Here is a 26,960-nt window from a genome sequence, read left to right as displayed (position 1 = left end):
AGAAAGAGTGCATATGAGAGAGGGCCTTTTGCATCTCTTTTCTGGCAATGTTCTTTTTATGCTAATATCTCATAGTTTCCTACCTTAATGACTCCATTAAATGCCATAAGAGTATTTGCAGGAGAAAAGTGCTACCTGGAGATGAAGATGTAAAGTTACTAAGTGTGTTTTGAGGAACAGAGAAGATTTCTCAGTAAAGGAGTTAATGTTCCAAAGAAAGCTTTGTTTATCTGACAGACTTTATGACTGTGCTGTTTTCTTCACTCAGCACCTTAATTCTCAACCACCATAAGGCTGTCCAGATGTTTAAAATAAAAAGCCCATTTGGGTATTATCAGAGATTACTGGGAAGAGATAGACAGACATGATGTTTAGCTATGCAACATAAATTCCCCACGTATGTGCCAGCCAGCACACTCTGTATTCTCACCCTGCTGGAAGACTGAACCAATAAATCACAAGAACGAGACACAGGGCCCCAAACACAATTTACCTCTAGACAGCTGCCGTTGCTGGGAGGGAGCCGGAGAGGTAGAAATGAAGGATGGGAGCAGGCCTGGTGCCCAGGGCTTTTCACTCTGCCTAACTTGGAGAATCTGTGTTCTTCTCCCGACCTCCCTCATCAGACGTAGCATCAACCTCGTGAGATGCATATTCTATTGGAAGCAGCCTTGTCAATTTGTCAATAGCTTGCCAGCTCCCTTTTCTCATTCCTTAGCTTTGATTTATTTCATTCCTTCTGCCTGCTGTGCCTGTCCTTTTTATCTCTGCCAATTAACTTTCTACTTCTCCTTCAAGGTCTTTCTTGAGACCACAAGCGCCTTGACACCCTCTAGAATCAAACTAACCAAAGTGAGTCTCTCTTATGTTTGCATGTTCATTAGTCTGTCACCTCTAAGGCGTTTAGCATGCTACTCCTTGAGTGTGTGGGCATCCAACCTCTCTACAAGACTAAACGCCTTGAGAACAAGAAATGTGTGTTTTGTTTTGTGTAGTTCTAATGATAGCAACAATTCTGTATTCATCTTTCTAGCACAGTACTGCCCTGGAGTTCGTGCGAAATATTTGCCCCATCGGTGCACTTATCTGTGACACTGCAATTATCACTGTGATTCCAGGAGGTAAGAGCCATTGGTTTTGCTTTCTAGATATGGAGAATGAAACCTGTACGTGGGGAGTGTTTTCCTCAAGGTCACATAGCAGGGACTTGAGCCAAAGCTGTGACTGACTGCACTGCCATTATATCAGATCTCTCCAAGCCAAACACATAGTGGGTGATTAAAAAAAAAGTTATGAAATAAATGAGAACGCAATGCAAGCACGAATGAATACTTATGCGGAAACTTTATTTACTCTCCTCTGGGGCAGTAAAACTCACCATCGATTATTTTGTCTTTCCATCTTTTTATCTTTTTATCACTGTTTGCATGCCTTGTTTGTGCTGATAAGTGCGTGGCTTAGTTGACCATACTCCTTGGCTGGACTCTGGCTTTGTTATTACCTTGGGCAAGTCCCTTAACTCCTTTTTGCCAGTCAGGAAGCTAGGGACATCATTCACTGGCTTACCTGACAACTGGTACACATTGATGCCAATCATGATGGTATGCCAATGACCTTAAAAAAAGTTAGATAAGATCAAGAGAGGAAAAATGAGATACTATTTGAATTTTTTAAGAGGAAAACTAAGATAAATAAGGGGCATTGACCTTGACCTTTATTGAAAAGGAACATTGTTTGTTCTCAGAGCAGAACAGAGGGACTTATTTTTCAGTACAGTGATGCTCTTCTCCAGAAAGAACGGGGTCTTCTAAATCCTTGGTTCACCCACTCACAAGGCTGGCTGCTTACTCGCCTGTCAGTCATTACTGCACATGCCCAGGAGGGCAGAGATCTCTTTGGACACTTTAAAAGGAATAGTTCTAGAAAGAAAATAATTGCATGTGGGGTGGCTGACAAATCAGGGTTCTAGCCCAGGTCTATTATGAACTATTAGTGGTTGTGTGACTTTTTAATTCCTGAGCCCACATTTATTTTTCTATGCAGCGAGGGTATCCTTTCAACACTCATATTCCATGTATGCGTATGCACACTCACCACAAGCATTCCTGGGAATTTTGCTCCTGCTATTTCCTTACAAACAGATGGCCAATAATGAGGATGTTCCTGTCCCTTACCTGTAATTCCTAACTACACAGCATAAATACAAATTTAGTTTTAATTCAATTAACTGGTAATGAGGTGAGGACATAATACTTGAATATATGATATCAGTTTGGGAGTGGTAAGCCATGGACAATAATATTTGTGTTCCATTATATTCTCTGTGGTATTTTCAAAATCTCTAAAATGCCCTCAAAATATTCTGGCTGGAATAGCCATAGAAGCAGGAAAAACATTATTGGAGAAAAACAAATATATACATGTTCAGTTCAGTTCAGTCGCTCAGTCGCGTCTGACTCTTTGCGACCCCATGAATCACAGCACACCATGCCTCCCTGTCCATCACCAACTCCTGGAGTTCACTCAGACTCAGGTCCATCGAGTCAGTGATGCCATCCAGCCATCTCATCCTCTGGCGTCCCATTCTCCTCCTGCCCCCAATCCCTCCCAGCATCAGAGTCTTTTACAATGAGTCAACTCTTCACATGAGGTGGCCAAAGTACTGGAGTTTCAGCTTTAGCATCATTCCTTCCAAAGAAATCCCAGGGCTGATCTCCTTCAGAATGGACTGGTTGGATCTCCTTGCAGTCCAAGGGACTCTCAAGAGTCTTCTCCAGCACCACAGTTTAAAAGCATCAATGCTTCGGTGCTCAGCTTTCTTCACAGTCCAACTTTCACATCCATACATGACCACTGGAAAAACCATAGCCTTGACTAGACGGACCTTTGTTGGCAAAGTAATGTTTCTGCTTTTCAATATGCTATCTAGGTTGGTCATAAATTTCCTTCCAAGGAGTAAGCGTATTTTAATTTCATGGCTGCAGTCACCATCTGCAGTGATTTTGGAGCCCCCAAAAATAAAGTCTGACACTGTTTCCACTGTTTCTCCATCTATTTCCCATGAAGTAATGGGACCAGATGCCATGATCTTCATTTTCTGAATGTTGAGTTTTAAGCCAAATTTTTCACTCTCCTCTTTTACCTTCATCAAGAGGCTTTTTAGTTCTTCTTCACTTTCTGCCATAAGGGTGGTGTCATCTGCATATCTGAAGTTATTAGTATTTCTCCAGGCAATCTTGATTCCAGCTTGTGCTTCTTCCAGCCCAGTGTTTCTCATGATGTACTCTGCATATAAGTTAAATAAGCAGGGTGACAATATACAGCCTTGACGGACTCCTTTTCCTATTTGGAACCAGTCTATTGTTCCATGTCCAGTTCTAACTGTTGCTTCCTGACCTGCATACAAATTTCTCAAGAGGCAGGTCAGGTGGTCTGGTATTCCCATCTCTTTCAGAATTTTCCACAGTTTATTGTGATCCACACAGTCAAAGGCTTTGGCATAGTCAATAAAGCAGAAATAGATGTTTTTCTGGAACTCTCTTGCTTTTTCGATGATCCAGTGGATGTCGGCAATTTGATCTCTGGTTCCTCTGCCTTTTCTAAAACCAGCTTTAACATCTGGAAGTTCATGGTTCACGTATTGCTGAAGCCTGGCTTGGAGAATTTTGAGCATTACTTTACTAGAGTGTGAGATGAGTGCAATTGTGCAGTAGTTTGAACATTCTTTGGCATTGCCTTTCTTTGGGATTGGAATGAAAACTGCCATTTTCCAGTCCTGTGGCCACTGCTGAGTTTTCCAAATTTGCTGACATACTGAGTGCAGGACTTTTACAGCATCATCTTTCAGGATTTGAAATAGCTCAACTGGAATTCCATCACCTCCACTAGCTTTGTTCGTAGTGATGCTTTCTAAGGCCCACTTGACTTCACATTCCAGAATGTCTGTCTTTAGGTCAGTGATCACACCACTGTGATTATCTGTGTCATGAAGATCTTTTTTGTATAGTTCTTTTGTGTATTCTTGCCACGTCTTCTTAATATCTTCTGCTTCTGTTAGGTCCATACCATTTGTGTCCTTTATCGAGCCCATCTTTGCATGAAATAAACCTGGAATGTCAGGTCCATGAATCAAGGCAAATTGGAAGTGGTCAAACAAGAGATGGCAAGAATGAACATCGACATTCTAAGGAATCAGCAAACTAAAATGGACTGGAATGGGTGAATTTAACTCAGATGACCATTATATCTACTACTGCGGGCGGGAATCCCTCAGAAGAAATGGGGTAGCCATCACGGTCAACAAAAGAGTTTGAAATGCAGTACTTGGATGCAATCTCAAAAACGACAGAATGATCTCTGTTCATTTCCAAGGAAAACCATTCAATATTACAGTAATCCAAGTCTATGCCCCAACCAGTAATGCTGAAGAAGCTGAAGTTGAATGGTGCTATGAAGATCTACAAGACCTTTTAGATCTAACACCCAAAAAAAGATGTCCTTTTCATTATAGGGGACTGGAATGCAAAAGTAGGAAGTCAAGAAACAGCTGGAGTAACAGGCAAATTTGGCCTTGAAATACGGAATGAAGCAGGTCAAAGACTAATAGAGTTTTGCCAAGAAAATGCACTGGTCATAGCAAACACCCTCTTCCAACAACACAAGAGAAGACTGCACATGGACATCACCAGATGGTCAACACCAAAATCAGATTGATTATATTCTTTGCAGCCAAAGATGGAGAAGCTCTATACAGTCAACAAAAACAAGCTGCTTGTGGCTCAGCTCATGAACTCCTTATTGCCAAATTCAGACTTAAATTGAAGAAAGTAGGGAAACCCACTAGACCATTCAGGTATGACCTAAATCAAATCCCTTATGATTATACAGTGGAAGTGAGAAATAGATTTAAGGGCCTAGATCTGATAGATAGAGTGCCTGATGAACTATGGACGGAGGTTTGTGACATTGGACAGGAGACAGAGATCAAGACCATCCCCATGGAAAAGAAATGCAAAAAAGCAAAATGGTTGTCTGGGGAGGCCTTACAAATAGCCATGAAAAGAACAGAAGTGAAAAGCAAAGGAGAAAAGGAAAGATATAAGCATCTGAATGCAGAGTTCCAAAGAATAGCAAGAAGAGATAAGAAAGCCTTCCTCAGTGATCAATGCAAAGAAATAGAGGAAAACAACAGAATGGGGAAGACTAGAGATTTCTTCAAGAAAATTAGAGATACACATGTTAGAGACCTAAATTTAAGTCACTGTAACAATTACCTTTTGAGGGATTTTCCCAGAAGTCCAGTGGTTAAGACTTTGCCTTCCAATGAAGGGGCTGCTTGTTCAAGCCGTTTGGGGAGCGAAGATCCTACATGACTTGGGGCCAAAAAATCAAAACATAAAACAGAAACAATATTGTAAACAATTCAGTAAAGACTTTAAAAATGGTAGACATCAAAAAAGAATCTTTGCAAAACTGCAAATCCACATTTACTTTCTGAGCCCCTATTAAGAGCAAGACATCGAAGAATAGTATATATTCTTCACACCTTCAAGTTCATGTCCCAAGCGGTGTCAAAGTGTGTCACGCAGCTCTCAGGTCAACTCTGTGTTCTGGACTTCCCACCTCAGTGAAGGAGACTCCCCTTTGTTTGGGCTGCCTTCTCCCCCTTGAACTTTAAAGTCTGCAGTCATCTAGCACTACTATTACCGAAATGTTAAACCAGTCTCCCTCCCTCCCTAGTTGTCTGCCCTGGCCCTCACATCCCTCCTCACACACGATGCCTGTGCTGAGACACCCAGGCCAGCTGTGTCACACCCCTCGCTCCTACACCACCTCCTCCTGGACGCCTGCTCCTTCCGCCCTTGCCTGAAACCCAGGGCTGCCCATCTGCACAGTCTTTTCCTATTAGCTCTTTTCACTTCCTTAGCTTCAATCACTTTCTGGCTTAGCTACCCTGAAAAATTCCAAACACAGATCAGTGGATCAGAACACCTTTTTTTCTGTGTATTTGCTCTCAAAAATAATGAAATTCTGGATGCTTATGTCAATCACACACATGTATTATATCTTAGCAGAATCCTCAACCATGCATATTTGAATAGGCTCCTATTTTCCGTATGGATTCTTAATAAAGCTTTGCTACACTTATTCTGAGACGAGCAGAGATCACTGATTACAGTGGATAAAGTGAGTCTTTCCTGGTTCTTCTTCTCCTTTACTCATAACCAGTCTCTCAGCAAACTCTTGAATCCCTTCATTTATCTTTGTGTAACAATACCGTGTTTTCTAAATCACCATGACCTCCTGCTGGAATACTATAATATCCTGCCAACTAATTGCCCTATTTTGACTCTTACCTACCTAAAACCCATTACACCCCTACAGCTGTAAGAGTGTCTCTAAAACAAAGTCATACACGGTCACTCTTCTGACTCCTCTATACTCCATTGGTTTCCTATTATGCTTTTTTTTCCCCCATAAAAGTGCTTTTTCTCTGACCTAAGAAGCAATACACTTCTATGTGATTGGTTCCCAATGTATTCCTTAAACAACTTTTTTCCCCATTATCTCCTTTGTTTACTTTGTTCCAAACTCCTTAATTTAATTAAATACAACTATATTTCTCATTTTTGGAGCATTGTTGTTGCCATGCCTTTGTATAAATCCCATTTCCTTACCCTTCATATCACCTGTTCTTTCTTGTATTTGAAGTTTCACTTCCCATGTTATTTCCAGAGAGGGGTCTCCCCAGACTACCCTGTATAAAGTGTCTCTCAGACTGATATTCTCTATCTGAACTTTTTTGTGTATTTTTAAAATAGTTATTTCATGGCATTTATCTCTTTATCTGTTTTAGTTCCCTATCCTAGTAGAATGTACACTTCTGAAATAATACGGAGAAAGGTAATTCCTATTTCCTTTGTTTAGGACACTGCTTGGCACACAGTAGCATTTTGATGTACATTTGACGAGTGAATAAAAGAAGAGGGAGAAAGGACAGGGAGAAGGAGGAGAAGGAGCAAGAGGAGGGGAGGGCGAGGAGGAGGAGAAAGGGGAGTGGGAGGAAGGGAAGGAGGGAGGAAAGGAGGACAAAGACCTTTGCCTTGTGTGTGAAGACGTTTGGAGGGAGAGAGATGAGATGACTTAGTTCCAGGACAGACAAGAGACTAATGGTCTTCGCACCACTGGTGTTCCAGATCTTGGATGTCTGAGACGGGAAATCTTCAGACAACTTACCTTGTATTTGTCTATATAGCTCATACAAGACAATGGGACCATCTCTGACTGAACTGAGGTTATTTTCCCAGACCCTTCCCCTTGCCGTGATGACCTCAGGCCATAACACATAACAAGGTGGGAAAAATGAAGCCTGACTCCAAAAGCATGCCTTTGTCACAGCATCGTCTCTCATCAGTGATGGATGAGGCCAGGGCCAAAGTCTGTCTGGATTCCCTTTCTCTCAGAATCTCTGCTCTTCTAAGATTGTGCCCATGAAGCATCCTGCTTGTGTCCTGCCACCTGCCTTTCCTCTATCTAAGGGTCACCTTTTTTGATTTTCTGTTTTTTTGCCAGGGCTTCCTTGGTGGCTCAGTAAAGAATCCACCTGCCAATGCAGGAGACTCAGGTTTGATCCCTGGGTCAGGAAGATCCCCTGGAGAAGGAAATGGCAGCTCACTCCAGTATTCTTGCCTGGGAAGTCCCATGGACAGAGGAACCTGGCAGGCTGCATCCCATGGGGTCAGAAAGGGTTGGACACGGCTTAGAGACTAAGCAACATTTTTTGTCTATATGAAGCAACACCATGACAAAACCTGGGGCTTCAGATGTTCATGCATTTGGCACATGACCCCAGCAGTGTTCTACATGCTGGGACATAGAGTGGTCCAGCCTCATGTTGCCGCCGCTTCTCGACTTCTTCACCCGAGTGGAGGGCCTTGGGATGCCCTCTTTTTATATAACCCTGGGCTTTCCCAAAAGAATCCAAGTAGGCAGCTTGCTGCCTTATGAAGTTAGCTTTATTAGCTATTAGTCTCGCCATATGTCAAGACAGAAGGATTGTTTGTACAGGATTGTATCGAGTTCGCTGTCACTAGAATAAATCACTATTGACCTTTCCACTTTTAAGAGTTTAATGAACTTAGGAATGGAAATTACCCCCAAAAGTAACAACTGTAACCTTGGCTTCTATAATTAAGACCCATTGTCATTAATGTGAACTCTTTGACATGTCGGGGGTCACTGCTGTTAATACTAATGAATCAGACCAAGGTAGAAAAACTGACAGAAAATCGAAATGGTCCCAATTCAAAGTCAAACAAGAGATTCTAAATGAAGATTCTAAGTAGACAGGAAATGCAAAAAGACATGGAACCATAATGGACTTGTGGACAGTAAACTAACATGTATTACACAATGATTGTTTTTAGACACTATATATACTGTATGTGGGCTTCCCTGGTGGCTCAGTGGTGAAGAATTCGCCTGCCAAGGCAGGAGACACAAGTTTGGTCCCTGGGTCAGGAAGATTTCCTGGAGAAGGAAATGACAACCCATTCTGGTCTTCTTGCCTGGAAATCCCATGGACAACAGAGCCTGGCAGGCTACAGTGCATGCAGTTGCAAAAGAGCTGGACGTGACTTAGAGACTAAACAACAATAACAACAAATACTGCGTATAATCTACTTGAATCATTATCGTATATCTGTGAGTTAGCAGTCATTATCTCTAACTTCAAATTATTGTCATGACTTCTTCACGCTACAGATGACTTAAAGATAAGGAGACTAAAGCTCAGAAGCAAAAAAAAAATAATGTTCTAAAATAATTTATTCATTTGACAGTATGCATTTCGACTCCTTTATCGAAAGTCTTCAATATTCTAGGAGTCAAGCATACAGAGACACCTAAGATGGACTTCCTGGCTCATCGTTCTAGAAAAATAACATACAGATTTTTTTCTTTTTCATTTTTTTTAGCCAGGCCATGCAGCATGTGGGATTTTATTTCCCTGCTGCTGCTGCTGCTGCTGCTAAGTCACTTCAGTCATGTCCGACTCTGTGCGACCCCATAGACGGCAGCCCACCAGGCTCCCCCATCCCTGGGATTCTCCAGACAAGAACACTGGAGTGGGTTGCCATTTCCTTCTCCAATGCATGAAAGTGAAAAGTGAAAGTGAAGTCGCTCAGTCGTGCTTGACTCTTAGCAACCCCATGGTCTGCAGCCCACCAGGCTCCTCCGTCCATGGGATTTTCCAGGCAAGAGTGCTGGAGTGGGGTGCCATGGCCTTCTCCGTTATTTCCCTGACCAGGGGTCAAATATGCACCTTGCCCTCCTACACTGGAAGCATGAGGCCTTATCCGCTGACTGCCAGTGAAGTCCACATGACTTTTCAGTGATATAGTTTGAACTTTTGCTAATTTGCATTGAGCTAACAAAGTCATCTAGCTGTACTCCTACCTTTTAAACCAGGTTTCTTGTCCAATCTCATCATCACCTGTCTAATCCCCTGAAATGCAATCTATCATTTATAATAATGAGACTATAGTTTTACCTGGACATTTCACCACAAGATAGTTTACCATTTAGAGAAGTAAGGTCTTGTGATTAACTTGTGGACATTGAGTTGAAAGCTCACTCTGACATGCTGACATGGTTATTGGATAATTTGGGGCTGGATTCCAGGTATGACTGGTTCTGAAGCTGATTATTTCTGTATGTTAGTTCCCTTTCTCAGACACAAGGCATTTAATGTGTTTTTGAGAGACAGATAACTCCATTTCAAATCCAAGTAAGCAAAGACGAGTATAGAACCCTGATTAAGTTATCCATCCTTTGTGAAATTTCATTGTTTCAAACTTTTTAAAATTAATTTATTTGTAAATGAAACAAAAATGAATAGTTCAATGATAAAAGGTACAATTCACAAAGAAGATAGATATCATAAACCATTAGACATCTAACAAGTAAGAAACAAAGGTACATAAAGCAAAAATCAGAAGAGCTATAAGGGAAAACAAAAAAAAAATATAGTCATAGTGAGACATAGTAACATTCCTCTGAGCTTCTTTTATCAAATGCAGAAAAAATAAGAATAAGAGCATCTTGAATGATGTCATTAATAATTTAAGCATAATAGATATCTATTTATACTAATCTTCTATCCTACACAAATGTATTTAAAATTTTATATCTCATACATCCTTATTAGATGTCCATAGGACATTTAGGAAAACTGGCACAAAGATAAACAATACTAAATTTCAAAAAATAGATTTTTTTTATTCAGTTATACATATATACATATATTATTTTTGAAATTATTTTCCATTATAAGTTATTACAAGATATTGGCTATAGTTCCCTGTGCTATACAGTAAACCTTTGTTGCTTATTACACACATATTTTTTAAAATTAGAACTCTAGCATTCTACTCACACCAAGTCAAACAAGTGGAATCAAAATGTTATCAATTTTTTAGTTAGACAAAAATTCATGTTTTCTAAAATATATATATTATACATATTATTTGATAATATGTATTGATATTTGTATTAATATTTATATTGGTATGTGTATTAAGACTTGATAAGGTCTTAAGAGAGAACATCAAAAAATAAGAGAAGAGATGGAGAAACTGGAAAACATAAATGAAATGGGAGCATTTAATATGAAATAGAAAAAGTGAAACAAACCAGATAAAAGTAAAAGATCCTCATATACTCCAGTTGTTTTTATTTTTATTTATTTATTTATATTTATTTTTAATTTAATTTTATTTTTAAACTTCACAAAATTGTATTAGTTTTGCCAAATATGGCTGTTCATTAGAAACATATCTGGAGCTCTGGTGAAAAAAACACAATACCTGAACATTCGTATTTTTCAAAAAATTCCAAGAGAGTTCTGATATGCATCTGGATTTTAAAAAGTGATTACAGGCTTTTCTATTCAATGGTAGTTTTGGTGATATAGAATTCTATTATTTTTCCTTAGTGTTTTTCAAATTATTCTACTTGCATAAAAATTTTTTAGTGTCTTAGTTATCTAATGCTACATAACAAAGCGTCCTGAAATGTTTTATCTTACAAGAGCCATTTAACTGGTGCAAAGTCAGCTTAGCAGTTTGGGCTGGGTGCACCTGGGCAGAGTGTTTTCTGGCCTCGCCTGGCAGCACTCACTTGCTTGTAACCATCTGATGGCTCAGTCTCAAATTCATGTCGGGTGTTTGGTGTTGGCTGTTGGTTGCGGTATCTCTGTCCTCATTCAGATGGCCTCTCCCGCAGGTTAGCTCAGACGTGTTCCCATGACAGTCTTGGGGCAGCACAGAACCAAGTAGAGAGGCTGTCAGGACCTCTGAGATCTTGGCTTGGAACTCCCATCATGACCTTGCCACTGCAAGTCTACTGAAGCAAACCATAAGGCCATAACAGATTCAAATATTGAAGAAATGGAAACATCTCTTGATGAGGGGAGCCACAATGTCACATCTCAAAGGTAGGGGGAGGGCATATTGAAATAAGAGGAATTTGTGGTCATTTTTTGAAATCTACCAGAACCTGTGCTATGGTTATAAAATATTTACATTTTTCCATAATCAATTTAAGTTTATCTCAATCTCAGGACCTTCAAAATTGTCCTCCCAACTAGATCAGATCCAGGCTTAAAACCTAGTATCTCATGATCTGTGTTAGCTCTAAATGAGGATGGGGCTTCTCTTAATTGGAATAAGGTTAATAAACACCTTAGTCCTGAAAGTGAACATTGCTCTGCACCATCTCCAAGAGATCCATTTTCTGCTGAGCCTTCTTGTGATCTGAGTTATATAAAGGTATGTGCCCACTCCTATCATATAACCATGCAGAGGGATAAAATATAAGCACTCCTACTAAAACAGGGAGGGATGGAAGGTACTTAGCAGTTGTAAGCCCACAGCAATTCTGAAGTCCAGATGGTCCATGTGATCATGTTTCCAAACTCTGAGGCCAGGGAAATATTCCTGATTAGGGCCCAGTTCTGCTCCCAGACATTTGTTGAATGGATTTTTAGTACATTGTTATTTTTGACTCTTGGCTCCACTCTCTGAGCTCTGAGCTCTACTTTCTGGGCACTTGGCTCCTCCCTCTGATTTCTCCCTTCTTTTCCATAAGAAATACCTCATTCTGCAGCCAAAAGGCTTTCCTGCCTGTAAACAGTGGACAATCCCAAAGCCTCTTTTCATTTTTAACTCTAGCAGTCCTTTGAATACAAGCTGCAAGCATTTTTACATATTAAATTTTCTTTGAAAACTCTGTGAATTTCCTATAATAATAGTAATAGTAATATTTGTTGGCTCAGCCATGTACAACTGTTCGTAACCCCATGGACTATAGCTCACCAGGCTCCTCTGTCCATGGTATTTTCCTGGCACTACCAAATTATTCTTGCCCTGCTGGGTTTTAGATTTGTTTTAAATCAGTGACTCTTTTATTCCTTCTATCATCTCCCTTTTGGAATTGGAATTCTGTCCTATGCCTGTTCCACCATTATATCTTGGAAGCAGACAACTTGTTTTGTAATTTCACAGGTCTACAGATGGAGAGAAATTTTGCCCATGGATGGGTTACTTTGCAGGATGGTATGTCTCAGGCCAATTTTGATGTGGACAGGAATTAACTTGATGGAATATTTAATGAGAACACCATGGTAAGTGCCTTGCTAGAGGTACATTAGGGTGCCAGAGTCTCATTTATATACCTTATTTAGATGATTTAGATGATGAGATTTGGAACACTTTGAGTTGATGACATTTAGATGAGATTTTGAGTTTAGCATTAATACTGGAATACATTAGGAGTTTGGTGATGTTGGAATGGGGTGAGTGTATTTTGCATCTGGGATGGACATGGATTTTCAAGGGGCCAGATGGTGAACTATACTCAATTGATTAGTGTCCTTGAAAAATTCATGTTCAGCCAGAATCTTAGAATGTGACCTTATTTGGAAATAGAATCTCTGCAGATGTGCTTAGTTAAGAGGAGGTTATACTGGATTGTAGTGTATCCTAAACCCAGTGACTGGTGTTCTTCTAAGAAGAAGAAGAACATACAGAGATACTCACAGAGAAAAGAAGTCCATCTAAAAGTGGAAGCAGATGGAGGGAAGGATGGGGAGGAGGGATAGGTAGGGAGTTTGAGATTGTGTACACACAGCTGTGTTTAAAATGGATAACCAGCAAGGACCTACTATATAGCACAGGGAACTCCACTCAATGTTACGTGGCAGCCTGGATGGGAGGGGAGCTGGAGGGAGAATGGGTGCATGTATGTGCATGGCCGAGACCCTTCTTTGCTTGCCTGAAACTGTCAGAACAGTGTTTGCTCTTTTTTTTCCCAAGTGTGGATTTTTCGCAAGAGACAAAAATGCCTTCCCATATACAAGTGTTTACAAAACACAACTGATTCAACAATCCACAATGTTGTTAATCAGCTATATCCTAATAGAAAATAAAAAGTTTAAATATAAAAAAAATGAAACAAAATGAAAGCAGAGATGAGTGACCTATTTACAAGCCAAGGAACACCAAGGATTGCCAAGAGTCACCAGAGGATAGGAAGAGGCATAGAGCGATCCTCTTCTAGGACTTTCGGAGGGAGGAAGGCTCTTTTAAAAAACCTTGCTCTTGGACTTCTAGTCTCTAGATCTGTAAGAGAATACATTTTTTATTGTTTGAAGCCACAAAGTTTGTGGTCATTTGTTATGGCCACTTATAGGAGACTCATACATGGTAAGTGCCCTCATGGCTCTAAGGATTATGCAGAGTCTCTGACTAGAATGACCTTGCCTGTCCCCTTGTCATTTATCCATCCAAACGCTAGCTTCGCTTGGCGCTAGTGAAGCCGCCTAGGAATGTGGCTTTCATCTGGCCCTCTCATCTCCCTCCCATCAGTCATCTCCGGTTGAAAAACCATCCCTTTCTGGAATGCCCCTTCTTCTGTTTGTTTTGCTAAGTGCCCTTTTGTTTATGACTCAGCAAAGTATATCCTTCTAAGAAAGTCTTCACTGACTCCTTCTCTCCAGGCTGTGTTAGGACTCTGGCTCTGCACTTGGGGCAGTCTCTTTACTCCTATGATCCCTGTGAAACTGCTCTACAGATGTCTAGCTACCTGCCTCCCCTCCACCACTTTTAGCTTGAGAACATCTGGGGAGGACTGAAAACTCTTGTGTACCTTCTTATCTCCAACACTTGCTAAGGAGTCTGGTACATTGTAGGTGCTAAATAATACTTGCAATATTATTCAGACATATGTTCAGAAAGGATGAGCAGAAAGATGGAGGACAAAAAAGGAAGAAAGGGAAGAATAAAAGAACAAAATATGAGAAGGAAAAATAAGACAAAGGAAGACAACACAGAAGGGAAACATAAAAATGAGAAAGAAGGAGAAGCATCCTTAGAGAAATGTGGATTGTCTGACATGGCAGTAGGAAAAGATACTTAAGTGGTGAAATATCAGTGTCAAAGGGTATATTACAGAGAAATGGAGAGGGTGGTTTGCTGTGTGTGCACAGAATGTGAGGCATGATTGTAGAACTGGGGGTTTTGGAGACAAGAGATACTTTCTCACCCTTCCCCAGAGCACACAGATTCTAGTAGAATCAAATAAGAAAAACTGAACCGTGTCTTTTTTTTTTTTTTGCAATTCAGGTTGATATAACAGGATATCCTAGAGAGGGTGCTTATAAATGAAATATAGGCTGGAAAGTCCAAGATCAAGGCGTGGGCAGGTTCAGTGTCTGTGAGGGCTCACTTCCTGGTTCACTGTCTTGCCGTGTTCTCACAGGCCGGAGGCGAGAGCTTTCTGGGTCCCTTTTTTAAGGGTACTAATCCCATTCACATGGGCTCTAGCTTCACTTGACCCTCATTGTCTGATCACCTCCCTAAGACCCCACTTTCAGATACCATCACACTGGGGATTAGGTTTCTGGGTATGGACTCTGAGGGGACATAGACATTCCGTCTAAAGCAGCTTTGATAAAAGCATTGTACATAACGTGATAAAAGCTGTGCTTACAAGAAAAAAAAAAAACAGCATTATTGCCCTGTGGAGGATGAAACATAAAGGAGTGTTCTGCTGAACCCAAGACAGCAAGGGGATGCCTTCAGATTAAGGTGAAAACCTTGTTAAGCCTGAATGGCTAAGTAGGAGTTAATTAAGTAAAGGACAGGGTATAGTAACATATGAGAGACAATAGTAAATACAGAGTATATTAAAAAAAAAAGAGAGAGAGAGAGACCTGTAATGGGAAAGCAGAAAAGTCTGTATGATTGAAGGGTGATGCTAGCCAGACCCCAGATACCAAAGGGGGTCCTGCCCTAAAGGAAGTGTGGCCGCTGGAAGAATTTGGGAATCATAGAAAGATTTTTAAATGGAAAGTAGACTGGGTTTATGGTCAAGATGACAGAAAGTAGAACAGGTTAAGAGACTTATAATAATCAGATAAGGAATAATGATTTGAGGTGAGTGAGATCAATAATTATTTTTTTCATTACTTTTAAGCAACATGAAAAGCACTTACATACTGAAATAAATTTCATCTGAACACTGACACTGCAATCGGAAAACAGTCAGTTCTCATACAAGATCACTGTTCTACCATATCACACATGACCAGTTCAAGTAAGAAGGACAGAGTTACAAAGATGACAGGGTTGCACATTGTCAATTCTCAGAAATATTTGTTGGCTCGTGTAGTGTTTGAGAGTGTGGGCCCTGGAATCAGACATACCTTCTTCTACCTCCTAACATCCAACCTCAGAAAATTTCCTTAATTTTTCTCGTGATATCACCACGGTATGAAGGTAGCAATAGTGTCTACCCTACAGCACTCTTGTGAAGATTAAATAATTTACTATATGTAAAGCATTTAGCACAATGCCTGGCAGATGGTAGATATTCCATAAATGTTAGATGCTTTAGATGGATAAATTGATGAATTAATAATTCTGGAGAGGGCTAGGAACATGTAGCTAAGACTCCATGTGGTAGAGTATTTTGGAACAAATTTGAAGAGTCGAGGTGAATGAAGTGAGGTTGGTCCATATGCCCCTTGGGGTAAATTGCCCAGTGGATGCACAAGTATCTAAATGGTGACTGGCCAGGAGAGCTCAGTGGATTTGCAAATGAATTTGCACACCTGCACCTGGAAGCTGGCTCCATTCCAAAAGAGAAGTTACAAATCACTTGTTTTTGAAGGTGAAGGTACCACTTCTGTACATTTTGTTGAATTCTGGGTCTTTCCCTCTGAAAAGAAGATTTGTGTGTAATATATGAAGCAACAGGCTCCAGGTGTTCAATGATCTGACATAAGGTGACAGCTCAGTTGAAGCACTGTTCTCCACAACAAATTTGGCTTAAGCTCTGGAGCTTAGAGCAGTGGAACTAGGTTAACCCCAGCTTATAGCATTGCAAACAACCACACCCACCTTAGTAAAAAAGGGGTTGAATCCTCCAGAGTTTGTTGGCTGCTGACTCCCTTTCACTACTGGCAAAACTTGATTTTATTTGCAAATATCTCTGAGCATCTTCTATGTAGCAAGTAGTACACTAGTTGTGAGGATTGCGAAATAAATGATTTATATGCTTTCTTCCCTTAAAGAACTCATAAGCCAGAAATGGAGACAACCATAAATCCAACTAGCTTTAGTGCGGTGGGAGAAATGCCTTAAAAAGGTGTAAATATTGATGCTTACTGGGGCAGAAGAAAGGAAGAAGTCTGCTGTCAGTTTTACAAAAGGGGTTTATAAGTTTTAAAACTCAATTGCTGAGGGTCTGGGCTGTGATAAATCTCACACCTTGTTGTGGGGATTAGGAATGGGCAGACTTCAGAGAATGAATCGGTGGCATGAATCATGAGATTCAAACATGTGCACTTGGATGCCAGCTTTCTTCTTTTAAGCATCTATACCTGATATGGACAGACACATGTACACAGAGATACGCACAACTACTTCTCTACAAAGAACTTGATTCTAGTGATTAAAAGCTAAAGATAATATAAATCTAATAATAAATATTTATTACTAAATTACAGAACAGATTAGAGTGATCCATTATGCAGCAGATGCGGGTTTGATCCCTGGGTCTGGGAGATCCCCTGAAGAAATGGCAATCCACTCCAGTATTCTTGCCTGAGAAATTCCATGGATGGAGGAGCCTGGCGGGCTACAGTGCATGGGGTCGCAAGGAGTCAGACATGACTGAGTGACTGACACACACACAGTAGAATAAATGAGGGCTCGGTGGTAAAGAGTCTGCCTGCAATGCAGGAGATGCCGTTTGAACCCCTGGTTTGGGAAGATCCCCTGGAGGAGGGCATGGCAACCCACTCCAGTATTATTGCCTGGAGAATGCTATGGGTAGAGGAGGGTGGTGGGCTACAGTCCATGGGGTCACAAGAGTCAGACATGATTGAAGCAGCTGGGCACACAAACACACACAAACGAAACCATCAGACAATGCTCATCTATGTTGACAAGTGATTAAAAGGAACATTACCAAGCAGTAAACAGAGGGCAATCTAATGTTCAGAAGATATTTTTTTCCTAGATGAAAATATACCAAAATTTTGTATAGGACAGAAAGAAGGAGGTTAGGACAGGAACTAAAGGTTGGTCAAGTTTCACTTAGGTTTTGAAAGGTGTTTGGGATTTGAAAGGTATCTGGATGTTGAAGGGTATTTGGGTTTTGGAAATGAAGAATTGACAAAGCTCAACATATGGGACACAAGCTCCTGATATTCAGTGACTTTGGGGTGATGGCTAGGGAATCAAGAAAAAGTTAAGTTAGGGTTCCAGCAGGGACCTTCAGTTGCTGTGTCACTTGGGAAAGTCATTTCAACTCTTCGACCTTTCAGATCTGGCATACGCTGTTTATCTCTGATGTCTGGTATGACCATTAGATGTCAGAGTTCATATAGAGTCCATCATAATAGTTAGTAGCGTAGCACAGTGGGTAGAAGTACAGGCCATGGGGCCTGAATGCCTCGTGCAGTTTCTGACTTCTCAGTTTACTAGCTGTGACCTTGGAGCAGTCAGCTAACCTCAGTGTCTTTGTCTATAAAACGGAGATAATAAATAACACCTAAATCTATTTAGTTGTTCAGGGATAAACTGAAACGACGCAGGTAAATGCCCAGAACCTGGCACTAATGAGTGCTTCACCTGCACGTTGCATGCAGTGCATAGTGCAAACTCACCGTGTTCCTTTCCTTTGATGTGATTAAAAAAATAGATACTATATGGTTTGTATATGAATGAGAAAAAGAAACAAAATGGGTATCTTGCATTGCTAATAATGTGGTTCTATTACCATCACAGAATAGGGGATCTTTAACTGTTGCCCTTTTTGATAATGTATTACTTTTATATTAATCTGTTTTATATTATTTATATTAATAGTAAAATGTAATTTAAAATTCATAAAATTATCTTGTTTGTGCAAAATCATTTAACTTTGTCAAAATCTTATTTTAGGAACTTTCTTGGAGGTCCAGTGATTAAGACTTCGCCCTCCAGTACAGGGGGCACACATGTTTCACAACCAAAAAAAAAAAAAAAGAAAGAAACATAAAGCAGAAACAATATTGTAACAAATTCAATAGAGACTTAAAAAATGGTCTACATCCAAATATAATTATTTCTATTTATTAAATTTATCTAATTACTCAGAAAACTTGTGCTGATGTCTGTTCTGTTCCCTGCTCCAGAGAATTGAAAAGATAAGATAAATAAGTGAGCACCACTCCAGAACTCTGCCTGGCATGGTAGGTGCCGATGAACACTTGTGGAATGATCAACTGAGTGAATTAATTAATGGTGGGCACTTGCCCCTTTCAACGTTCAAAAGATGTGGAATTAAATGACACGTCTGATGTCTGCTTCAGGGTAGAGCTGGGTGAAATTCTACATCTCCTAAGAATACTCTCAGTTTTCTTTGCACACCATTATGCTGCTTGCTCATGCAAATACAGGCAAGTAGAGACTCTATAAATATTATTTATCAAAGCTAGGAAACAACGGGAGGGCCTTCACAGCAGATGGGCATCTTGCTGTAGATATTTCAAACAGACCTCTGATGGGATTGGAGTCAGTGATGCTGAGAGAAGCACAGCAGAAGTGGACATGTGGCATCAATCAGTGATGCAACCTTTCCTTAGTATCCAGATACCAAATGCAAGCCATCCTTGCAAAGAAAGGGCATAAGTTTTCTAAAAGTTCCTGGCAGGGAGGGGTACTGAGCAGAGCCTGGCCAGAGCAAGGACCTGAGTCAGATGCCCTGGGTTCAGATCTCAGACCTGCTACTGACTGATGATAAAGCTCAGGCAGTCCCGTTCCTCTGTAGGAGTCCCAGCCCCACAGGTGTCGCTGTGAATTAGGTACTACAGCACCCTGTGCTTCGAGCACCTTCCCTGTGTGGAACTGGCTTTCCTTTTCACCTCTGTCTTCATCCATCCTAAAGGGCTTTGGGAAAGTTGTAAATAAAAACAGATCCTTCCGAAGGTCAGGAATGCAAGTCTACCAGTTTGTCTGAAATAAGAATAAGGGGAGTCTTAGAGTCATTGAAAGGGACCAGGTGTGGGTCTCGCACGGGGCTTCCTCCATGTGAGGCGCTAGAAGCGTGGCTTCTGCCTTGATGTTTAAAGAATTTAATCAGAGTATGGTTGATTGCCAAGGTGGTGCTGGTTTTAGATGTACAGCAAAGTGAACCACACACACACACACACGTGTGTGTGTGTGCATGCTCAGCCGCTCAGTTGTGTCTGACTCTTTGTGAGCCCATGGACTGTATTGCGCCTACCAGGCTTCTCTGTCCATGGAATTTCCCAGGCAAGAATATTGGAGTGGGTTGCCATTTCCTACTCCAGGGGATCTTTCCAACCCAGGTATCGAACCCATGTCTCCTGTGCCTTGTGCATTGGCAGACAGATTACCTCTGAGTCATCTGGGAAGCCTATATATATACACATACACACACACACACACACACACTCAATTCAATCAAGTAGAGTTCTTCCCTGGTTGGTTATAAACCTAACAGATTTTTTCCCTCTTGTGGATTAGTCAAATAGTTCAAAGAAGTCAACAAAAATAACCCTAAACATATAAACAATGAATAAAACATTTAAAAAAAAGTTGGCAAAACTGCACAGAACTTTATCTCATTATTTAAGGGTACTCTAAGTTTTCAAATGTTTTCAAAAATGACACAAGAAGACCATTTAGAATTATGAGAGTTACTGAGGCAGCATGAAAATTAGTATAGCTAAAGAATGTGCAAGAGCTGAGGTTTCTGGCACACACCTTCTAGTGATTTAGGATTTGTGTGCCTCAGAGTGAGACATCGAGGACTAGTTTCATGTTCACTTACAAGGGGCAATATCGTTAGCTCAAAGCTGGTTGAACCCCATTCATTTCCACAGAATAAGTAAGAAGACTTTTATGTCGCACATTCTTGAGAAAGAAATGAAGTCTCTCTCTTTTAGCATCTGCTTCCTTCCCATAAATTATCCACCCTGCTCTCAGGCCCAGTGTTAGCAGGTAACCAGCTGCGGTGCTCTGCAGTAGTTCATTCCCTTGAAAGTGTTTCTGGAGATGGTGGGATTTACATGTTGTTGAAGTTTCCTGTAAGACAGGGAAGAATGCACTTGATTAATGGTGATTTTCTTTCCAGTTTTGAGGATCTGAGAACACAGAGTGCATTTAACCTGTGCTCCATCCCAGACTAGGGGCTCAGTTCTTGTTGATAGACTGGGCAATGGAATTCTCTTCCTCTTCTTCACTTGCTCTATGTTTCTCATTCTATTCCACTGAATACAGAGCTTTGTTCTTCACCAGCACGTCTTCTTGACTCCTGAAACTAGGCAAGTTCCTCACTCAGTTTAGTTTAGTTCAGTTCAGTCGCTCAGTTGTGTCTGACTTTTTGCGACCCCATCGACTGCAGCATGCCAGACCTCCCTGTCCATCACCAACTCCCGGAGCTTACTCAAACTCATGTCCATTGAGTCAGTGATGCCATCCAACCATCTCATCCTCTGTCATCCCCTTCTCCTCCTGCCTTCAATCTTTCTCAGCATCAGGGTCTTTTCAAATGAGTCAGTTCTTCACAGCAGGTAGCCAAAGTATTGGAGTTTCAGCATCAGTCCTTCCAATGAATATTCAGGACTGATTTCCTTTAAGATGGACTGGTTGGATCTCCTTGCAGTCCAAGGGACTCTCAAGAGTCTTTTCCAACACCACAGTTCAAAAGCATCAATTCTTGAGTGCTCAACTTTGTTTATAGTCCAACTCTTACATTGATACATGACCACTGGAAAAATCGTAGTTTTGACAAGACAGACCTTTGTTGGAAAAAGTCCCCACTAGTTCCCCACTAGTCCCTGCTGAATCAAATGCAACTTCCCCAGTCTCTGCTTCCCTCACTAACTCTCAGATCTAGCGCACTGATGGTCATGTAACCTCTACCAATTCAGATAACCACATATGGTAGTTGACTAGAACATGGTGCTCAGCTTTCTCATCTATCGTATGGGTTATTCTGAATATCTGGTGAATAATATGTCAGTATTTCACTTGAGAAATATGTTATGTGCCTACCAGTCAAAGCCCCAGCTGGATACAGGAAATATAAGGCTGACTAAAGCACAACGGGCTTAAAGTCTAGTTGACCACCGTCATTATGAGAAGACAAAATGGTTTCACAATTAGCCTATGTTTTTAGAAGACTCCGAACCATAACTTATTTGTGTTTGCAGAACTTCTAGTTAAGTTTCAGAAGAGTGAATCATAACCAAGTTCCAAGAAACAGCGGGGCTGGTTGCCATAAACAACCTCATGTGTGAAACTGGGAATGGATACTCCCTGATATTTTTCAAATGTCGAGGTGAGAAATGAAGATGGCAGTTCTGAATGTGGGGGCTGATCCTGAGAAATAAAAGACTGAAATGAAAAGTAAAACCAGAACACCTTTTTTTTTTTTTTTCCTTGAGATAGAATTGACTGTGTGGCTGAGTTTTGCAGCAAAAAGGTGACAGTAATGAAGAAATGAGTGTCATTTCTCTTCCAGATTTTCATGGTGCAAATTCACAAATGTATAGAAATTTTCCAATTTCTTAGAATTTAAACTTTGTAATAATTACCACTATTTTGAGTGCCTACTCTACATATGTATGTATGGATATGCCTGTTATTTCTGGGCATCTTTCCCTGTTTAATAATGATCATTTAAAATAAGGAAACTGATGCTCAGAGACTAAAAATGGAGAGCAATTGCCTTGCCTTCATTTAGCATATCTTATCATTTCTGAGCTGATTAGAATAATATATTAGAAGAGATGCCCACGACCCAAGGGGAGATAATAAGTCTGAATCATCTTTAGAGAGCAAAGAAGAGTTGTGTGATGAATGCTGTTTTGTTAATGGCACAGCTCGTGGGCGCCACAGAGGTGGTGGAAAATGAGTGTGACAACACGGCTAGAATAAAGCTCTTGTCTGTAATTACAGTAAGGTCACATTTTTTGTGCATTAAACAGTTGACTTACTGAAGTAGATTGGAAGGAAACACTGTTGTTCTTTCTTCTTCCTTTCCTCCTTTCTCCATTGAGACTGTGACACTCCTTGGGAGCCAGGTATCTAAGACATTGAAGGGGAACGTCCAGCAAGAATCTGAGATGTAGCTCAGCATTCAAGGCTTCATATGCTTAGCTTCCTGCTTGACTCTCTGTGCCACGTGCTCAGCTGTTTTTTAGCATTGAGACTCTGCTGTGGTTTTCCCCAGGTGCCATGCCGTTTCTAGCTTCATGGCTTTACTCATGCTGTGCTCCCCTCCTGGAATATCTTTGAGGGAGGTTCACTGGCTCACTGGGCTTCCCTAGCAGTAAAGAATCCGCCTGACAATGCAGGAGACCCAGGTTCGATCCTTGGGTTGGGAAGATCCCCTGGAGAAGAGAATGGTAACCCACTCCAGTATTCTTGCCTGGAGAATCCTATGGACAGAGGAGCCTGGGGGGCTACAGTCCATGGGGTCACAAAGAGTAAGACAAGGCTGAGCATCAAACACTTTCATTTTGTTGGATCAAAACTTAATTATCCCTGCAGACTCGACACCTGAGGTCACCCTCTTCATTACCTTTGGCATGCCATTTCAGACCTGAGGGAGCCACTTAGGTTTTCCAGTCTGCCTTATAATTGTCTCCTAAAGTCCTCTGTCACACCAACAAGATCCTAACTCCTTGAACACAGGGATATTGCCTTATTCATCTCTTTATCTCCAGCATCTGGCATATAAAGCACTTTCAGGAAAGATGTCCTGAATGAACAAGTATTGTGTAATGTTCTTCCTTTGAAATCCGATGCTTTGATTCTTTTCATAACATCTCTGCCAGTTGCTTTCTAGTCTCTCATAGGTACCCCACACTTATAACTCACCAGTATCAGAGCTCCCCCACTTCCTCTTCGTTGTGGTTTACTTTTTCCCCATTGTTACTGGCAGGTCTTAGAAGGTAAGATGTACTCATGAAGAGTACATATGTCTTCAAATTATAAAATCTAAGACATCCTTCTGTGGACCTTCTACATACTTACCTAGGCTTGCATGTGTGATAAGTAGCTTCAGTCATGTCTGACTCTATAGACTGTAGCCTGCCAGGCTCCTCTGTCCGTGAGATTCTGTAGGACAAAATACTGGAGAGGGTTGTGATTTCCTCCTCCAGGAGATCTTCCCAACCCAGGATTGAATCCATGTCTCTTGCATTTCTTGCACTGCAAGCTGATTCTTTACCACTAGCGCCACCTCTTAGATATGACTAATCTTTAGTTCTGTGATATTAAAGTCACTTCTTCCATTTGGCAGTGTTTTTGTAAAAGGACCAAGTAAGGAAATATATTTTTAAAAATTTCCTAAGTTATAAAACTATTTTTCAGTTATTACTTATAATTTCCATGATATATTTTGTTCCCTGGAGTCAGACAGGATGAAGTACCATTTTAGATTGGTTCAATTTATTTTTAAAATCATGTTAGATATTGTGTCAGAAAAGGTACATAATGAGGTGCATCATTAATGTTCTCTGTACTTTTTGTTTGATGATTTTGAAAAATTAATGTTGTCTAATGGGCTAGTGGAATAATACTTGTAAGATGTGATTGTCTTGCTTGTGCCTTGATAGTAATGATAATGAGGACTAACGTTTATGAGGCTCTGGTCAGCAAAGTACATCTGGATTAATTACAAAAACAGCAACCGCACGTGAGCACTTGTAAGTGCCATGCACTCTTAGGTTTTATATGTACAGAATCTCAGATCTTCACAACAAGTCTAGTAAATGTTTGCAAGTCTCCTTTCACACATACAGAGACTGAGGATCAAAACGATCTGATGCTTGGGCACACATTTTGCAGGAAGTTGCTGACATAGTATTTTAAACTGCTGTGAATGGCACTGCCCTTCTGATCCGGAGCATTTGCAACCACAATTAACAGGATCTCATCTGATCCTGACAATGACTGTGTGAATGATGCTTTATCAGGTTTCCATTTACAGGGTCACAGAGATCCAGCAGTATTAATAAGTTATTTAAGAGCCCAAAGGTAGGCAGATAAAAAAAAAACAAAAAAAACTTTCAATAGCCATTAGTCAATTTCTAAGCATCGTTCAACCAGAGCTATGGGGCTGGTCAAAATTCAGCTGATGTGGTAGCCATAGAGAGAGGCAAGTCTTCTGTAACAAGACCACTGACACAGGGTGATCTTATCATCACTCTATACATGGTGACATCCTTTCAGTCAGTTCAGTGCCGTCGCTCACTTGTGTCTGACTCTTTGTGACCCCATGGACTGAAACATGCCAGGCTTCCATGTCCATCACCAACTCCCGAAGTTGGCTCAAGCTCATGTCCATTGAGTCAGTGATGCCATCCAACCACCTCATCCTCTGTCGTCCCCTTCTCCTCCTGCCTTCAATCTTGCCCAGCATCAGGGTCTTTTCCAATGAGTCAGCTCTTCACATCAGGTGGCCAAAGTATTGGAGTTTCAGCTTCAGCATCAGTCCTTCCAATGAATATTCAGGACTGATTTCCTTTCAGATTGACTGGTTGGATCTCCTTGCAGTCCAAGGGACTCTCAAGAGCCTTCTTCAACACCACAGTTCAAAAGCATCAATTCTTTAATCCTTTAATCTCTCATTATTTTAAACAACAGAATTCATTATTTTCTTGCCATACCACATAGGGCAAAAATAGCAACAGACTCTTCAAGTGTCCCTTGCATCCTGCTCCCCTCAGTGTATCCCCAACCACGCTTCATTTTCGAAAAAGCATTACATTAGAATCTGAGATTTTTGTTTGGTCAGAATCAGCTCTTTCCAAGGGCTTTTTACAAATGGTAGATGGTGTGATGTCCTCTAAGGCAAGGGTGCCAATCAGAGAACTACATGGCATTTTGCAAGATATGATGAGTGTCAGAAAAGTCTGATTTGCAGGTCCAATTTCTTCCTTTGACAACCAGTGACCTCTCTAAACCCAAGGCACATGGAGTGGTGACATGGAAATGGTAATATTACCTATCTCCCAGGGCTGCAGAGAATGGTACATTAGAGTGTATGAAATCCCTTGCATGCAAACGTGAGTCCTCATTTTCTTTTTCCAGTTTTGTCCAAAGTTAGTTTGTAGAATGTTTTTGTTGTTATTTGTTTGTTTGATTTATTTTTGAGAGATCCTACGAAACTTTGGATTTAATTCACATATTTGTTGAAATTTCATTTAGGTCAAGTTGACTGATGGGTAAAGGTCATCAATGTGCACACATTAAGAGAAAACTCAAGGGGCTTCCTTGGTGGCCCAGTGGTTAAGAATCTGCCTTGAAATGCAAGGGACACAGGTTCCATCTCTGGTCGGGGAACTAAGATCCCAAATGCTGCAGAGCAACTAAGCCCATGTGCTGAAATTACTGAGCCCATGCACTGCAATGAAAGATCCCACCTGCCACAGCTAAGAAATGACTCAGCCAATTAAATAAATTAAAAAAGAGAACATTCAAATCCTTGAGTCATGTTTACCTGCATTCCTAATCTAGCTTCACCCTCCCAGATCTCTGAGACATCCACCATCCTTGACATGGTCCCTCCCGTCTGTGCTGGCTCCCATGTGGATGCTCCTAAAAGACCAGTAGTGTCAGAAAAAGGGAAGGAAAACATTTGGTTGATACTGAAATTTCTGACTCAGCTCAGACAGACCAGTGTTCTCTGTGTTGGGAACATGGAGGAGGAATGCATTTGGGGAACAAAGTTTTAGGGGCTTATGGCATGTTTCTGCTTGCTAAACAAAACTGATGCCAAGACTCAACTCCCCCAGAAACCTCCTCTGATCCCTACACACACTTCAGCCCCAGGCTACATGATGTACCCTCTGCTCCGCTTTTGCACCATTTTTTAAAGATTTTTTTTAAATGTAACCATTTTATTTTTTTTTTCTTTATCTATTTTTAATTGAAGCATAATTGTTTTACAGTATTGTGTTGGTTTCTGCCATACATCAACGTGAATCAGCCAAAGGTATAAAAAATGCTTGCTCCTTGGAAGAAAAGTTATGGCAAACCTAGACAGCATATTGAAAAGCAGAGACATCACTTTGCCAACAAAGGTCCATGTCGTTAAAGCTATGGTTTTTCCAGTAGTCATGTACAGATGTGAGAGCTGGACCATAAAGAAGGCTGAGCACCAAAGAATTGATGCTTTTGAACTGTGGTGCTGGAGAAGACTCTTGAGAGTCCCTTGGACAGCAAGATCAAACCAGTCAATCCCAAAGGAAATCAACCCTGAATATTCATTGGAAGATCTGATGCTGAAGCTCCAATACTTTGGCCACCTGATGGGAAGAGCCAACTCAATAGAAAAGAAACAACCCTGATGCTGGGAAAGATTGAGGGCAGGAG

General features: G+C 40.8%; 1 long non-coding RNA gene across 3 annotated transcripts in view; it reads left to right on the top strand.

The window, feature by feature from the left end:
- Positions 1-693: 693 nt before the first annotated feature.
- LOC147359711 (uncharacterized) overlaps positions 694-26,960 on the top strand; it is a 60,849-nt gene continuing 34,582 nt past the window's right edge. Inside the window, exons 1-5 of one of the 3 annotated variants that reach the window (XR_015140357.1) lie at positions 694-852; positions 1,034-1,121; positions 11,284-11,494; positions 12,564-12,682; positions 18,510-18,708. This is a non-coding gene — a long non-coding RNA (uncharacterized LOC147359711). Of the gene's footprint in view, positions 853-1,033; positions 1,122-11,283; positions 11,495-12,563; positions 12,683-17,068; positions 18,478-18,509; positions 18,709-26,960 lie in introns of those variants that run through there. The other 2 variants (XR_015140358.1, XR_015140359.1) reach the window with 2 other exon arrangements.

This window comes from Bos grunniens, chromosome 14 (genome assembly GCF_055505025.1).
Source record: "Bos grunniens cultivar Pamir isolate PY7600 chromosome 14, Bosgru_T2T1.0, whole genome shotgun sequence".
NCBI lineage: Eukaryota > Metazoa > Chordata > Mammalia > Artiodactyla > Bovidae > Bos > Bos grunniens.
Note: the sequence above shows the minus strand (reverse complement) of the source record. Positions and strands in the feature narration are given on the sequence as shown.